Source organism: Lissotriton helveticus, chromosome 5_1, assembly GCF_964261635.1.
Source record: "Lissotriton helveticus chromosome 5_1, aLisHel1.1, whole genome shotgun sequence".
Taxonomy (NCBI): domain Eukaryota; kingdom Metazoa; phylum Chordata; class Amphibia; order Caudata; family Salamandridae; genus Lissotriton; species Lissotriton helveticus.
The window spans coordinates 73,058,303-73,074,991 of record NC_136065.1 but is presented as its reverse complement, the minus strand read 5'-3'; the positions used below and the strand labels follow the sequence as shown (position 1 = coordinate 73,074,991).

At 48.4% G+C, this 16,689-nt stretch overlaps 1 long non-coding RNA gene across 3 annotated transcripts in view; it reads right to left on the bottom strand.

Moving 5' to 3' along the window:
* The window catches only part of LOC144754143 (uncharacterized), a 213,515-nt gene that overhangs the window by 68,988 nt on the left and 127,838 nt on the right, over positions 1-16,689 (bottom strand). For all 3 annotated transcript variants that reach the window (XR_013594671.1, XR_013594672.1, XR_013594673.1), the window contains exon 4: positions 16,410-16,554. This is a non-coding gene — a long non-coding RNA (uncharacterized LOC144754143). The remainder of the gene's footprint in view (positions 1-16,409; positions 16,555-16,689) is intronic.

Here is a 16,689-nt window from a genome sequence, read left to right as displayed (position 1 = left end):
CCTAAAAAAAATGCTAACCAAAACAGATGGCATCCTGGCCATGGACCACTCATCGACGTCCAACTCAGGCCATCACCAAGACGAAGACAGCGTGGAGGAACTTGTGATGTGCTCCTTCCTTAAAACCCTGGTCACATCTCTGCGGGATGATCTACAGGCACTCAAACAAGACCTTTCAAGTGACACCAAGGAGATCTGATAGGACATCAACACGATCAGGGATCGAGTTGCAGCTCTTGAAGACCAAGAAAATAGCCATAAGGAGGAAGTGGAGCTCCTACAACAAGAAAATATTTGCTTACGAGAACAGCAGTTCGAACTGCGGACCCATGCTGAAGATTTAGAAAACAGATTGCAGCGGAATAACAGATGCATTAAAAGAGTGCCATTGAAAGCAGAAGGCTCAGACTTTTACCTTTTATGTTAAACTTTCTTTTTATCCTGGAGGCCCCATCAGACTTTAAGATTAAAATTGCCCGAGTGCCCAGTAGGTCTAGCGGGAGTCCATTTTATGCAAAGACTGCGAGAAACATCCAGTGCACTTTACGGAGCATACACAGACACTATTAGGATCTAGCGGCGATCACGCTGCAGGAACTGCGTGAATTTCACCCTGAACCTCTCACCTACGGAGCATAGGGGTCTCCTATTCCTTGGGCCACCCAGTCCGGCTTAACTTCTGCTTAGCATACCAGCCAATATCTTTGGAGGAAACCTGTTAATTTCTGGGCATCAACATCTTTGCTGCCCAAAACTCACAAATGAGCTCCCAGGCGTATTCGACCAGTTGACTGCCACGCTGACAAAGGCGCAAAACAATATCAGGAAGCATGCATATCCTTGACCCAGTGAAAAGTTCACTTGAACAACAGCCAGTGCAGGAGTTGCTGGGGGGAGCTGGTCAAAACAGAGCCTGTGATATTGCTGGGCATACAACAATGAAAACGAGCTCTGGATTGGTGGGATGGGCAGCGGGCGGTGGAGATGGGGACCAGAGGCCACAAAACTGACCCACTCACTGTGCTCCAAAGGAACTGTAAATTAAACTTTCAGTATTGGACTTGATGTTTAAGTTCTTTGTGTTATTAACGGTTTGTATTCTTTTTATTTGAGGAAAGTACTCACTCTTGATACTGACACATTTCAGATCATGCTTTCAACAAGGACTGGGTAGTAACAGAGAAGGTTGCAGGTTTCATACAGTTGGGACATTGCACACTAACACCTATAAGACTGAATACCTATATGACCCATACATCTATCGGAGTCCTCACGTTAAATGTGAAGGTCCTTACCAATCCGGTCAAGCGCGGACCTGTAGTATCATATCTAGAGCATTCCAAGACAGACATCTGTTTGCTCAAGAGTTGCACTTTTGTTGAGGGACTGGCATCGGCTCAAAATCCAAGTTTTCCCCCATTAATTCTTCTCATCAGCATCTAAGTCAGCGGGAGTGGCCATATTAGTAGCTCACTCCTTCAGAGATAGGATAAGGTCCAAAGCAGCAGAATTGAATGGCAGGCTCCTTGCATACAATATGAACACTGCGGATTGATCTTTAATAGTAGGCACCATATAAGCTCTGAGGTCCTTATGGGAGGGTCCTTATGGGAGGATCTTCACCCAGTATTCAAAAACGAAATGGATAGAATAGCACATAGGTCCGGCCAAGCTAGGTCTCTCTCCAGGGGACAGAGGGTATTATCAGTAGTTGCGGGATGTGAGACTGCGCGATATACAGAGGGAACTTCATCCGTTCTTACACGCTCAAAACTTGTGTACAGCTTTATTATTTCCTCCGGGTGAAAGATCTACAAACATTGACTACCACATCCGAGATCGGGCTCTCCGCCCTTTCAGACCATGTGGCGGTATCCCTCACTATGGCACTTCATCCTATGGAGCATCCCACACAAACTTGCCTATTACAAGAGACCCTCTTATATTGCCCCGAGGCGGTGAAACAGTTTAACCAAGCCATAAGCACTTACCTAGAAGTGAACAACACTCTGGATATATCGATTTCTACACAGTGGGAGGCTTTGAAAACAGTCATAAGGGGTGAGCTGGTAGCTATTTCAGCTGCAGACAACAAGATTCGCAATGAGAAGAGGGATCCTTTCTCCTGTCAGTTAAAGGAGTTTGAACTTATCAGTGCACCAGGCCCGAGGTTTTGGCGCCAGTTAACGGCCGCCCGCTTGGAGTAAGCAAGTATAGATTTAGATAGGGCCGAATATGCAGCCCTCCAACTACGACACTCCTTTTACATGGGAGGGACAAGTGCGGTTGCCTCCGGCTAACAAACTGCAATGACAAATCTATAGCTTCTGCATTTAGAGACTTTTATACAGAACACTATACCAGACAAACCCTTGATCTGGTACATCATGCTACATAACTCCAGTAGGCAAACACTACATGACTCTCCAGAACACGCAACCTCTCTGGATTGCCCCATCCATCCAGAATACATCTTCTCAGCTACCTCTTGCCAGAAAGCCTTGAAATCCCCTGGACCAGATGGGTTCCCAGCCATCTTCTACAAAACCTTTTGCCATGTCCTGGCTCCGATTCTAACCAGACTATCTAATTCATTTGCCTGACCAAGCTCCATCCCTTCATCGATGTGGATTGCATCCATAGTGGTAATCCCTAAGCCTGGAAAGGATAAACAGAAATGGAGCTCATATTGCCCAATATATCTTTTGAACGTAGATATTAAACTCTTTACTAGTATACTTGCCACGAGACTGGGCCCTCACATGTCGTAGATTATCGATCGAGATCACTAAACGCATCTTGCGCATTATTGAAAAAGCTAAGCGGTCGACCAGGAAGATTATGTTGCAGACGATTGATGCAGGGAAGGCCTTCAGGTAAACTGTCCATATCTCAAAGCGAACTTAACTCACTTGGGATGCGGAGAGAGTTTAAGAGCATGGGTAATAAGCTGCTACAGCCACCCTAGTGCGACAGTCGAGAGTGAATGGCCAAACCTCAGCACCCTTCTCTATTGGAAGAGGCACGCTTCAGAGGTGCCCACTGTCACCTTTGTTGTTTGCGCTCTATATGATGTACAACACAGAACCTGTTCCTGCGGTGAATGTACTCCTCCTAATCCTAGCCAACCAATAGCATTATTTAGTTGGAGCAGCGGCTATCAATTTAGCCATCTTATCTTACTAGATCAGGGTCACCCTTTTTACAATTAGAAAATCAATTAAAAATTGGTTGCGCTGTTTTCACTGTGACTCCTCTCTTTCTCACCCTCCCGTCCCCCCAAAGGACTAGCTGGAGTGAAAGGAGAGAAGAGATGGACAGAAAAAGTGTGGGAAGGGAGTGATGGAGCCTCATGGGAGTTACGCCATGGAGGCTAGCAGGAAGGTACTCGTCTGCTGCCTAGGTTCTCATCATCAGCATCCACCACTCCCAACCAAAGTGATAGTGTACAAAGAAAAAGGAGAAAAGTGTAGCTGCTAGGGAGACAGCCTGGACCTCACGTGATGCAGAGCTCTGCAACACGTGAGGTCCCGGCTGACGGCGGCAGCACGAGGGTCAAAAAACAGTAAAACAGTGACCGAAGTACATCCAATCTCGAGGTATAGGTATGCCTGTCGAGAGCTGAGAAACGGCACATACATGAAATTTGGTGCAGGATGGAGTGACAGACCACGCCCTGAAGAAGTTGGCGTAAGTTTTTCAAGGGGCAACGAAACATGTCGGCTTTTTAAATAGAGCAGACACACAGCACAGAATAAAGTACATTTGGCCAGTGTGATCTAGCTCGGTTTTACACTTATAGGATTAATGTGCCATTAAGATTGACACATTTCTCCTCACTTTGGGTCCAGACCTGCAGTACACCAGTCTTGGTGCACGGACCGGCACTGTCTCCCTAGCACCTACACTTTTCTCCTTTTTCTTTGTACACTATCAATTTTTAATTGATGTTCTAACTGTGAAAAGGGTGACCCTGATCTAGTAAGATAAGATGGTTAAATTGATAGCCGCTGCTCCAACTAAATGCTATTGGTTGGCTAGGATTAGGAGGAGTGCATTTACCGCAGGAACTGGTCCTGTGTTGTACATGTTATGGTGAGAGGGGCATGATCTGTTCCTTATCCCCTTAGCTCCTTGTTGTAATTAGTGCGCTCTATATGAAACTGCTGGCCCAGCGGGTTTGAGACAACTCCAATATCAGAGGTAACCTTTGGTGGGGAACAGCATTCCATCAGATTGTACGCCGATGACGTCCTAGATAACCCTGGCAAAGCTCTCACAGTCTATTTAACTGAATTGACAGTCTTCGGCCATGCCTCAGGATTTCAGGATAATGTTGATAAATTTCAGGCCTTCAACTTATCAATGTCCTCGACACTGGTGACACAACTTAAAGTACGATGGGCGAATACAGCCATTCCGTCCCTCAGAAACCAACTGGCTTCTTCAATTCAGATAACCTCTACCCTAAAATTACAGTTTTCTTCTCTGGCAGCTTAGGAATTACTTAATCCACTGGCAACAGCTCCGGCCATCATGGCTCGGACAAATGGCCGCACTTCAAATTACTGCTTTGCCTAAGGTCATGTACCTTTTCCAGACCCTCTCTGTGACACCCCCTACAGGGATGATAAAAGTGTAGTGTAGTTCCTATATTCCCAATAGGCTCTGCGCATTGGAATAATATATCCTGTAGCTTAGACGTAGGAGTGAAGTCCCCTAGGTCTATACCGAATATATTAGACTTAATTGTGAGTGCCAGCTAGCCCACAGGTCACTAGAAACTCTCGAATTCATGAGAAGGGATTAGCTTCCGACAACCGAATAAACATGACCACTTTGTTTCCTAGGATTAAGAAAGCAATCTCTAGAGTTGCAGAAACAATAGATAGCTAATTCACTCAGTACTGTAAAAGCATGATATGGGTGTTAAGCCATAAAGTACATAAAAGGTATAACATGTATAAAATACATACAGTAATAAAGGATGACTAAAAGTACTCAACTGGTGCTTCTAAAATACACCTATCCCGGTGTACCTAACCTAAGTCTAGTACGAGGGAGGGAGCATAGGAGGAGGAGTTTAAGTCTAGGAGTTTTTCCTGCCAGTAATGTAATTCCAAGAATTCTCTAAGAGGGCTAATCAGCTCCGTACCTTGGTTTTAGAAGGAAGGCGGTCTTGTATCTCGTTCTCGGGACTCGATTTCCCAGATACCCGCAAGGGTAACCTGGAAGCACTGGAACTGGATTTCTCGGCAAGGAGAAGTGGCAGAGTCTCGCAGTGCGTCTGCTGGAGAGTCGGCTTCCTTCGGCACTTGCTGCTGCAGGGCGTCGGGCAAGTAGATAGTCAATCTGCTCCAAACCACCATGTGTTTGATTGGGCAAATCAAGGCATATTTATACTTTGAAGGTGCCGAGTTTGACGCATGTTTGGACTTAATAAAGTCACTCAAAGGCTCAATTCTTGGAAAATGCCGAGAGTTCTAGGAGAACTTAATATTCAAGCAGGGGGAAGGCCCGGGCTGCTGAAGGCGGGTTTTTCCAAGAAAATGTTAATTCTTGGAGCTTAGTGGAAGTATCCGGGCCGTATTTGGGCCAAATATGGTAATGACTTCCATGCCTTTATAAAGGATATGATACAATCTACCTATATAAAGGCATAAATATCAGGAATTTTATACTAGGGTCCTTGATTCGTTTACAACACTCACTCCACGATTTTAAGTTCAATAAGCTAACCATGTAGGCACTGAACATATCTAAAGCTAGTGTTTACAATCCCACCCCAAAAAACATAAAGTGCATTTTACCTGGGCATGCAGAAAAAATAATTTTAGCATTTCTACAGTATGCAATGTACTTCAGTGAAGAATATCTAAGCATAAAGTCATAACAAAATATGCTAGCTGAATATTCATGGATTTCATAAAATGTCTCGTAAATACAGAAGAAAAAGGTCGAGACCATTCTATTAACATGTCATATTAATAGTGTAGACAAGGCAAACTAGTACCTCAGTCAATGTTCAAAATGAATTTCTTGTTCTCTTGGAATAGGTCTACCTCAAGCAGATCACTCTGTACCACAGAAAAACCATTCTGTTTTGATAAGGAAAGATATTAAAGTCAAAGTTTTATGTTTTTGAACAGAGTTCAGGGGATTCTGTGTTCATGAATCAGAAGTTATTCTCGGTGTCAGGAGAAAACATCAGGTCGTCTAGGCTGGCAAAGAAATCGTCTACCACAGTAGGTGAAAGTGGAACCACTTGATCTAGCAGATCAAATGTGCACAGTTGAGAAGAATTGCTTGTTAATGCGTTAGCAATGGTCAGAGAAGATGGTACCTGTGTGCCTGTTGAATCTCGTATCTCACCTTCAGTCAGACTTAGTGGTGGGATCTCAATGAATCCGCCATTGACCCAATCGCGATTCGTTAGCCACCACTGCAAGTGTCGTGCAGTGCCCTCCGAGATCTGGACGTGATCGGACAGGTTGCCCTGATGCTGCACCTACTGGAACTTCAGGTCCCACTGCAGAGCCCGCATATGCCATCTGGCATGTTGCACTAGCAGGATGCAGGAGGCCATCAGGCGGAGGAGCCGGAGAGTCATCCTTGACTGAAACCAAAGAGAGGCTGAAAGATCAGAATCCTAGCCTGAATATCCCAGTCTGGCTGCTCGGGAGGATAAACTAGAAACTGCGTCGAATCCAGAACCGCTCCAATAAAAGGGAGCTTCTGAGGTGCGATTTCGGCACATTGATGGAGAACCCCAGCTAATGCAGGAGGTCGGCCGTAGTCGGAAGATGGGTGACGACTGCCTGGGGCGAGCATGCTTTCAACAGCCACTCGTCGAGGTAGGGAAGACCGACACCCCTGACCTGCGCAGGTGAGCTGCAGCCCCCGCCACCACTTTCGTGAACACGCGTGGGGCGTTGGTATGGCCGAAAGGGAGCAGAGCAAGCTAAAAATGCTCCTGGCCTACCGTGAACCGCAGGCAACGTCGGTGGGCCGGCAGGACGGGGATGTGAAAATATAAGTCCAACGCTACCATCTAGTCTCCAGGGTCGAGGGCAGCCAAGACCTGAGCCAGAGTCGACATCTTGAACTTCTCCTTCCGGAGGAAGCGATTGACGTCCCTGAGGTTCAAAATGGGGCGCAAACCCCCTTTGTCCTTCTTGGGGACCAGAAAGTAGTGGGAACAACCATGTCCTACGTCTGGCCCAGGAACACACTTGATGGCCCCCTTGGCCAAGAGGGCCATAACTTCCTGCTGGAGAAGCGCGAAGTGATCCCCCGACATGCGGTGGTACCGGGGTGGCATGGCCAGGGGAGGGGGGGGGGGTAGACTCGAAGGGGAGGGAGTAGCCCCTCTGGACGAGCTGCAGCACCCACTTTTTGGAAGTGACAGAACAGCAATGGGGAAGGTGATGACGAATCTTGCCACTCACTGGCGTGGGGTGTGAACCGAAGCTCAGACTAGGAAGGCTTCAAGGTAGACGTCGCAGGTGGACTGAGCCTCACGCCGGCCCCCGGAGCCACCTCGGCGGCCTCCGCGCCCATGGGCACGCTGAGTCTGGTTCTGCGCAGGCTTTTGACTGAACGAACGGCCAGGGGCACCTCTGCCATGGCCAGGAAAGGAATGAAACGTAGATCTGGCCGGGCGCGTCGTGGAAAGGCCCAAGGACTTGGCCATAGCTCGAGAGTCCTTAAAACGCTCCAGTGCCGTGTCGGCCTTATCACCAAACAGGCGAGTGCCGTCAAAAGGCATGTCCATGAGCGAACCCTGGACGTCCAGGGAGAACCCAGTGGACCTCAGCCAGGTGTGGTGTGGCGTCGCAGTGCCACGGACGTGGAAATTGCACTACCGAGGGTATCCAAGCCACAACGAATGTCGAATCTAGCCACGTCCTTACCCTCAGCCACAGCCTGAGACAACACAGTCTGGACCTCCTCCGGGCACAGAGGCAACATGTCAGCCACAGAATCCCACAAAGCGAGGGAATAGCGGCCCAGGAGGCATGCAGTGTTCACGGACCGCAGTCCTAAGCTGGCCGAAGAGAACAACCGCTTGCCACACTGCTCCAATTTCCTAGAGTCCTTATCCAGCGGAGCCATGGGAAAGGCACTGAGACGTAGAAGCTTGAACAACCAGACTTTCGGGTGTAGGAGGAGTGGTCAGAAAGGCAGGGTCACCTGGCGCCGTTCTTATCCACAGGGGCCCCTGTGGCGGGCCGTGACCAAGTGCCCAACAAGACTTCGGTGAAGGCATTATAGGGCAGCAGCGGCTCCGATGAAGTGGACGTCCGCTGGAGCACCTCAGTGAGGAGATTTGTCTTCAGGATCACCATGGGGAGATAGAGGTTAAGGACCTCAGCAGCCCAACGGAGAACCACCGTATAACGAGGCACCTTCCTCCATAGTGGGCGGGGGAGAGGCAAACCCCGGATCAGAGGAAATGTCGAGGCCACCGGCCTCCTCCAAATCGTCCACCCAGTCCTGCTCAGAATCACACTGACGAGCAAGCGGGTCCTCAGACCCTTCCCAGTCATCCTCCTCTGGTGGCGCCGTAGGCACAGGCCTCGGCGGCGGGGCAGGGACCAGTGAAGGACCGGCGCCCAATTCGGATCCCAGGCGGGGGCAAATCCCTCCGGGAACCGGGACAGAGACGGAACCAGCGGTATCCACGGCTGCGCCGCTGGGGCAGCGCCCGAGCCGGAGCCAGCAGTATAGGACCTCTAGGCGCAGAGGCCGGAGCCAGGGGCGCAGGATCCTGCGGCACCAGAGCCGCTGGCGGCGCCAGGGCTGGATCAGCCGTAGGAGTCAACGGACCAGCAGGATCCAGACATGGGACCGCTGGACCTGAAGGCGCACTGGCGGGACCCTGAGGCCTAAACAGGCAGTCCATGGCAGCAAGGAATTCTTGCATTTGTGCGGGAGTCGCCGACGGACCCGGGTAGGTCGCGGGACTCCCAGGCTCCATTGGCATCCGTGGACCGACGGAGGACGTCTGAGAGCGACAACACTCCTTTGACTTCTTTTTGTGCCGTCTCTTACCCGAATCCGAGGGTGAAGAGGAGTGGTGGTGACGGCTCAGCGAGCGGTCACGAGGACGACCCCTGGATCACGAACGGCGCGGGGACGAGTGCCAAACTTCAAGCAACTTCCTGCGCCGTTCCCTCAATGCCTTCGGGCCATAGCCCTACAGTCCAGACAGGACCGGGAGTCATGGTTGCGCTCCAGGCAGTAGAGACAGACGTCATGAGGGTCCACCACCGACATATGACGGCAGGTCCCGCAAGACTTAAAACCAGGCATCCCTACCAGCACCAGAGAAAACCTACACGAGAAAAGTCTCAAAAAGATAGTCAAAAGATAACTAGGGTATGTGCTCTAACCGGATCTGCGCTTACTGACGAAAGAACGGACGCCAGCACGCATGGGTGGCACCTAAGTAGTCTCCGTTACGTAATCTCGGCGCATACGACCCCAGCGACTGTTGGAGCCGCAGGACGCCACCTACTGATGCGCAGGGGTACTTCTAAGCAAAACTTTCCGGATCCAGTCTGGGGGATATTTTAAGGTAAGGAATCTATCACTAACGTGTCTCTTTCAGATGGGCTTAATCACAACCCACCAGACTTATTCAACCCAGGATTTGCCACATTACACTATATTGGACCTTCACTGACTTCCAGTGGAAAATAAGAATGCAGTTTAAGTCTGATGCATCACCTTTAAGCCCCTTCATGATCTGGGCCCTCAATTTATCTAAACCAGAATCAAAAAATACACTGTTTGGCTGCTACTCTCCTCCTCATCAAACGATTATTCCTACATTTAAAAAGAAAAGGATGGGCGGTATTAGGTAATCTGTACTGGCCCAAACTCTTTAGAACTCATTTTCCTGCTCCTCGCCTCACCAATGATTACAGGAGGTTTAGGAAATACCTAAAAACGTAATTAATCAAACAAGCCTTCCACTTATGGGAATTAGTGACGTAGCCATTAGCCTGCCCCCACTATTGCTACCAATTGGCAGCAAGAAACCTTAGGGTGAATGTGTGCTGTTATAGTTTAATTAACACATTAACATGTGAATTCTACTCTGAACCCTAGTGGCCATCCTCTTCAGTTTTTTTCCACGATACATACTCTGCCTGCCAGGATCGTCAACTTCCATTCCACAGGTTTCACAGCAGTCTGTTTTTTCTGCGAGATCCAATCACAGTACGGTAATGAACATCTTCAGGGCTCTCTTCCCAGCTGTGCCCGCCTCTTCCTATGCCGGAATCTCAGGAGAATTCTGTGGCCTTTACCATATGTTTTCATGAGGCAGGAACAACTTCTCCTTTGTTTTTCCTCTCTAACAGCGCAGCCCAAATTAACTGCAGCTGGGACATTTAGGAAATTGCCCTCTAAGGCCATTCACTCAGCAGTAAAGGACAATGGGACAAAAAGCTCTGCTCAATCTCGGGTGTTATTTCCCCTGGGGCACTATGTCTGGGAAAGAGATGCGAGACAAAACTGGACCTGATGGAGTCCTTTAGTGCCCAATTGTGTGTGGATGCTCTTTATCAACATGGTACCTCCCTTGGGTTCATGTTCTGGCCACCATTTTAAAGTAGCCACAGTTATGCACACATGGGGAACCACCATCTACTGCCCATAAGGCCAGCAGCAAAGGCAAAACTGGCACCAATCAACCTTACCTTTGCTCTTTAACCCCTCCCATGCTGCTGACGGAACCGCTCCGTCACGGCCCTCAGGTGGGCTGTGCTGGTGACTGAGCAGTTCCGTCACGGCCCGCTCGCAGCGCGTTCTATTAAGCGGGCGGGGCCGTGACGCTTTATAAATCATCTCAACTCAAGCACAGCCCACCCAAGGGCCGTGATGGAGCGGTTCCGTCAGCAGCGTCGGAGCGCCGCGCGGCCCCCCGCCCCCTAGCACTGCGGCAGAATAGCCGCCGCAGCGAAGGGGTTAAGCAGTTGCTATCTGAGGAACTGCCACCACCAATGTTTACCGCCACTGGGCATGAACAGGTTCTGCAGCTTACAGTTTAGGCAGAAGGGTCAAATGAGACCACAATCAGTTTTTAAGCGCAAGTGACCCCCGCACCCACCATTCAGAACCACAAATGGCACCGGGTCATCCTCAAGCATCAATGATATTCCACCACATTGGGCCCAGGACAGTAAGCCTGCAGTTACTCTATTCATTACTCAGCCCAGTACACTAGGACTCTGGTTACATCCATAAACTAAGGAAAGGGAAATGTTTCTTACCCAGTAAGAATCTGTTCATGGCATGTAGTGCTGTAATTTTACATACTTAGCATAATCCTCATCTAGTATTGGGCTCAGACGGGTGCAAGTTGTTTCTCTTCTAAGAAATTCTTTTGAGTCATAAGATAGTGTGACTCCTCTTGCTGATAATGTGCTGGGGAGGATGGAATATGAAGTAGAGCATAGTACAATCAGATGTCCATGTTAAAGGAGTTTGCAATAACCAATAAAAGTAACAGTAACAAACACTGGTGTCATGGAGAAGCGGGGGGTGCCAGTAAATCTACAGTACTACATGCCACCAACAGATGCTTACTGGTGAAGTAGAATTTATTGTTCGAGGCTTGTGTGACTGTAAATATATATGCTTAGCATAGACCGTAAAGCAGTCCTTAACCATAAGCGGTGGCTAACTTGTGGGAGTTACAGTTGTTTGAAATAGTGTACCTAGAACTGCTTGGCTCACATAAGCTTGTTGAAGGGCTAGCCCATCTACACAGTAATGTTTGGATCCTGCTATTCAGGACCCCAGGCTATCTGCTCTCTCTGTAAAATGGACTCCATGTACTGTAGGTACATACCAAATTGGATATTGGGTCATCCTTGGGAGTCCCTGTATAGTGTACCATAGGTACCCAGGGCATAGGTGCACCCAAGGCCTACCAGGGGCTGAAGCATGTATTGTGCCACCCCTGGCTGGCCACTTAAATAAACACAACTGGCTGATCAATCAGCTGGGGCAAGGTGGTGTAATCACCCCTTGCTTAGGTGTAGTATTCCTATACCTACTTGTATATAGACACAGTAACCTATAAGTCACTCCTATGGCAGGCCTTACCAATCCTGGAGGCAGAGTGCTTGGTTATGTGTGAGATGGTGCTCTAGCATGAGCTGAGCCTGTCTGCAGCTTTCGGAACCATGTCCTTATAGCTGTTCTATGATATTGCCATACCATATACTTTTAAGTGCATTATAATTAAGGCTCCCGGTTTTCCGTTTAAACGGATTTTTACATATAAATACAGACAGGAAAATATTTTTCTTCCATCTGTATTCATAAAATTAAAGCGGAAAAATACGACCAAATCAGATTGAGAATTGTTCCGCAATCCGTGCTCCAGCCCTGAGCCCAGGGTTAGCGGACATGCCCGCTCTTCCTGACTGCGGGGTATGCCTGCCCACATTAACACCTGCTGGGCCATTAATCTCTGACAGGGGCCTAGTTAACACTCAAATGGACTTTTAAACACCTTCGAAGTACTCGATGCGGCGGAGATAAGCTCATGTTTGAATGTCCCTGGAATCAGTCTCAGTCCGGGCTGACACACAAAGGGGGCTGGGGAGGCGGGGGTGCTGAAGCTCTTTGAGCACAATGGGCGTTGCGCGCCAGTCTCTAGCACTTCACCCAAAAGAGAGGCAGCCAGGTGTGTGCGCAACGCAAGAATGAGTGAGTCACACCAGATCTTGCACACAGCGTTGCTGCCGTGTATTTTATTGAGAGTACTCAAATATCCCCCCCACGGACAGGTGCACCTTTTGCAGCCACTGACCCAAAAATGAGGTGTCCAGGTCTGCTACCCACCTAGTAACTCCTCGAGCAGCTGCCTCGTAGTGCCTTACAGCAGCATTGCTCTGGAAGTGCAGTGCTGAATGGGAAGCGTGTTTGCTCTCAGCATTGCACACTTTGACGGATGCCAGTAGTGAGCAGTGGTGCACACAATTACGTGTTCTCCTAATTCACAGTTTAAATGCCATTAAAGTTACCTACATGTGCCCTCTTGGGTTCATGGGTGCAGAGGTCGAAGCTGCTGATATGAGGGGCCCCCTCTGCTTGGCTCAAGGGGCCCTTGAACTAGTGACAGCCTCCTCGCTTTGTGAATGTTCAAGCTGCATTCCGCACCTCTAATCCGGGCCAAAATGGGAACATGTGTGAGTGCTCCATGCCCCAGAGGGCAGGTGCTTTCTACGCTCATGCGCAAGTAGCAAAAAAAATTCAGAGGCGAAACCGCAGTCATGTCCTCTGCAGGCTACCGTAGTTGGCAGAGGCGCAACTAGAGCCACATTTCAGGGGGCGGGACTAATTTCAGGTCACTGAAAGTGTACAGGTGCACGTGTCGAAATTTTAAATGTGCTTACATTTAATAATCATGGCTAAGCATTCACAGTGTTTTCAATATTGTAAGACAGCAGCAGCTCACTAATTCTGCTAGTAATTTCTGTGGCCAAGTTTTCAGCTGACTGTATTGTGTTTACTTAATTTGGCACCTATATACATATTGCTAAACCTACAACAACCGTGCTGAAACGCCTGTTTTTGCTTGCGACAAAAATAAATACAGCTATATACAGATAAAATGACAAAAATAAATATGGATAAATACAGACGGAAATGTTAAAAAAATAAATACCATAAAAACGGGAGCCCTAATTATAATCGTTGCGGTTAATGCCAACTTTGGTTTGGCTTTATCCAAACATGTTGTGTAAGGTGTCATACGCTTTGGAATACTACCCCCTCGCCAATTCTGGCGATGGGGGTAGCATTCCACCCTTCTAGAGGGAGAAGACATGTTGAAACAACTGTACCCGGTTAAAGTTAACCAGAGCCCCAGCATCCCAAAATGGATGCTGCTGCCACAGACACAAGTCTGACCTCCTGCTGCTGGGAGTCCTTCCAGTCATGGAGGCTTGGACAATAGGTTTCCTGCCTGGGGAGGTGCGAGCATCACCCCAGACAGGACTTTGTGTCTTGGGACCGGGAGGGCTGAATAGAATGAGACACTGCCTGGGGCACACTATGTGCTCCATGCATACCCCAGTTCAAACCAGTTGCTGGGGCACTCCAGCCCCAGCTCTGGCGCAAAACTGGACAAAGGAGAGGGGGTGTAACCACCCCCCTTCCTGGTCCCACCCATAGGAGGGACCTAGAAAGTAATCCAGCCCCTTTTAGTTGTATAAAGTTAGGAGCGGAGTCCCGAGACTTTAGATTAATCCTGAACTGAAACTTGAAACGAAACTCTGGACCTTTGACATTCTGCTGAAGCTGAAGACTGAAGAATCTCCCTTGTGGCCAAGGAGTGACCACCCTGGGCAACCAGGCACCATCCAGCAAATCAACGGCTTGCTTTGTCGACGTTCCCGCCGGAACCCGAGCACAGAGCCTGACAAGGCCCAGACTTCCAGACCTCTCTGAGACCTCTCTTCACGACTGCAGCATAGCTGAGATCCGTGGAGGAGACGAGACACGTGGGACCGGACATCTTGGAAAGCCTGCAACTTGCTAACTCTACAGCTCCTGAGGCATCCTCGAAGCTGTGCACTGGGGATTGAGAAACCCCGAACCAGAGCTCCACCTGCACCGAAGACCAGCCCTCCACAAGTTCTGCGTGGGGCCCTTCTGCTTGTGTTCTGCTCGATGCGTTGTCCCGTTGCTGGCCCGTTGGCTAGTAGCCTCTGTGACGACAATTCTTTTTATCCACATTGCTGGTCTGGTTGCTCCAGACTGGCCCTTGCTTCCCTGCAAAGGTGAAGCACCTCAGACCTTGCTGGTCTGCACCAGAAGCCTTAGTTGTGTCCTGAGTGGGTTGCCTTTGTCAAGGCTTGTTGACTCCAATCCGGAAGTCGACCCCTCCATCTGCGCGATCCTTCGTGGGACAGCTCCTCTCCAGCACCTGGTCATCATCGACGCCTGCTCGTCCGCGTGGCTGCAAAGACAAGCTTCAAGACAGCACCTGATTGCTCCTAGACGTCGTCTGGTTCTACCCGGTCACTGGCTAGTGACCCAGACTGTCCCCTCTGCTTTCAGGTCCTCTTCATCTTCGATCCACCCGGACATCTTCCTCCTGGTCGCCTGAAGCATCTTTCTTCAAGGCTCCATAGGATTCAACGACGAAACCCAACACATCTTCACACCTATGCTCCCGCCGTCCGTGGGTGAGGTAACGTGAGTACTTCGGTGCTCCTAAGGGTATTGACTATCCAAGTGTCTAAGTCTTTAGTTGTTTCCTCCTAGCTAAACTGGAAGTGTCCTAAATCCTTCTAAATCTAACTTCTAGATTCCCATTGACTTTGTATTGACTCCCACGTGTGTGTAAAGACACTGCACGCGCCGCCTGTGGGCCTCCTACTTCTAAACTAAGGTTCAGGTAGTGTAGCCCCAGCGATTCCCTAGGTCCTAGGCCTTTCCTTTTCTCGTGACGTGGTACTTATACCACTTTCTTAATATATGGTTTGCTTCGCCCCTAGGGCCTAACTGTAAATTGTGCAACTTAACGTATTCTGACTTACCCCCAGATGCATCAAAAACCCATTTTGTGATTCCTTAATAGCGAAAAATACTGAATCGCTATTAAGGAATAGCAAAATGGAATGCATCAAGAAATCTCAATTTGCGAATCGCAATTAGCGATTCGCAAATTGAGATTGCGATTTCAAGGGTAGAAGGGTGTCCAAAGGACACCCTGTTGCACCCCTGAAATTGATCTGTGCACATATGTTGCGCACACACATGCCCTTTGGGCATGTGTGTGCGCAATATGAAACTTTGAAAATTGCACTTTAGTGCATTTTTCAAAGTTTTTGCAAATTACCATGAAGTTGTACTTTGTGGTAATTTGCGTGCCCCATTAGCCAATTTGCTATTTTTGAAACTTTCATGCATTGCATTTAAGGAATCTCAATTTGAGATTCCTTAAATGCAAACAATCGCAATTTAGCGAATTCTCAATTTGAGATTTTTGCATTTGGGATGATGCATTCCAAATGCAAAAATACCGGTCGCAAAGGGGTAGATTCTGAGAATCTGCCCCTTTGCGAGCGGATTTTTTTTTTGATGCATCGGGGCCTAAGTATCTTGTTATGTGCTTTTGCCTCTGATCTCATAAAGAGTTCAGAGGAGTGTGTTAGTAAATAAATACATATATATTTTATATATATCCTGAGTGGTGTCCTTTCATTTGGTATTCCAGGGGTTACATGCCTCAGTGGTCCTAAAATGTACTAGTTTTCCAAGACCCACAGATATTTGGATACATTTAACCAAAAGGAACAAATGTTATGTTCCAATGCTGTAAAGTCAGGACATATTTTGATGGACAATAAACTTTTCAACTCAATACATTTACTTACCCTACAGTGATGCATGCTTCTCTGACTACCTGAGAGCGCAGGTCTTTTACAGACAGTTTCAACGCTTTTTCCAGCAGGCGCAAAAGTTGAAAGAAGTTTTTGTTTTCTGCAGCTCCACCGATGATAAAGATCTAATTTTCTTCAGCTGTGAACAAAGCATTTGCCATTTTACACAAAAAAAAGAAAACACGAACAGCAGGTCATGCAGTTGGTGACTTATTATTGAAAAAGATCAACAAGGGCAGGCAAGTGTGTGAAATAGAGACTGCTGCATAACCAA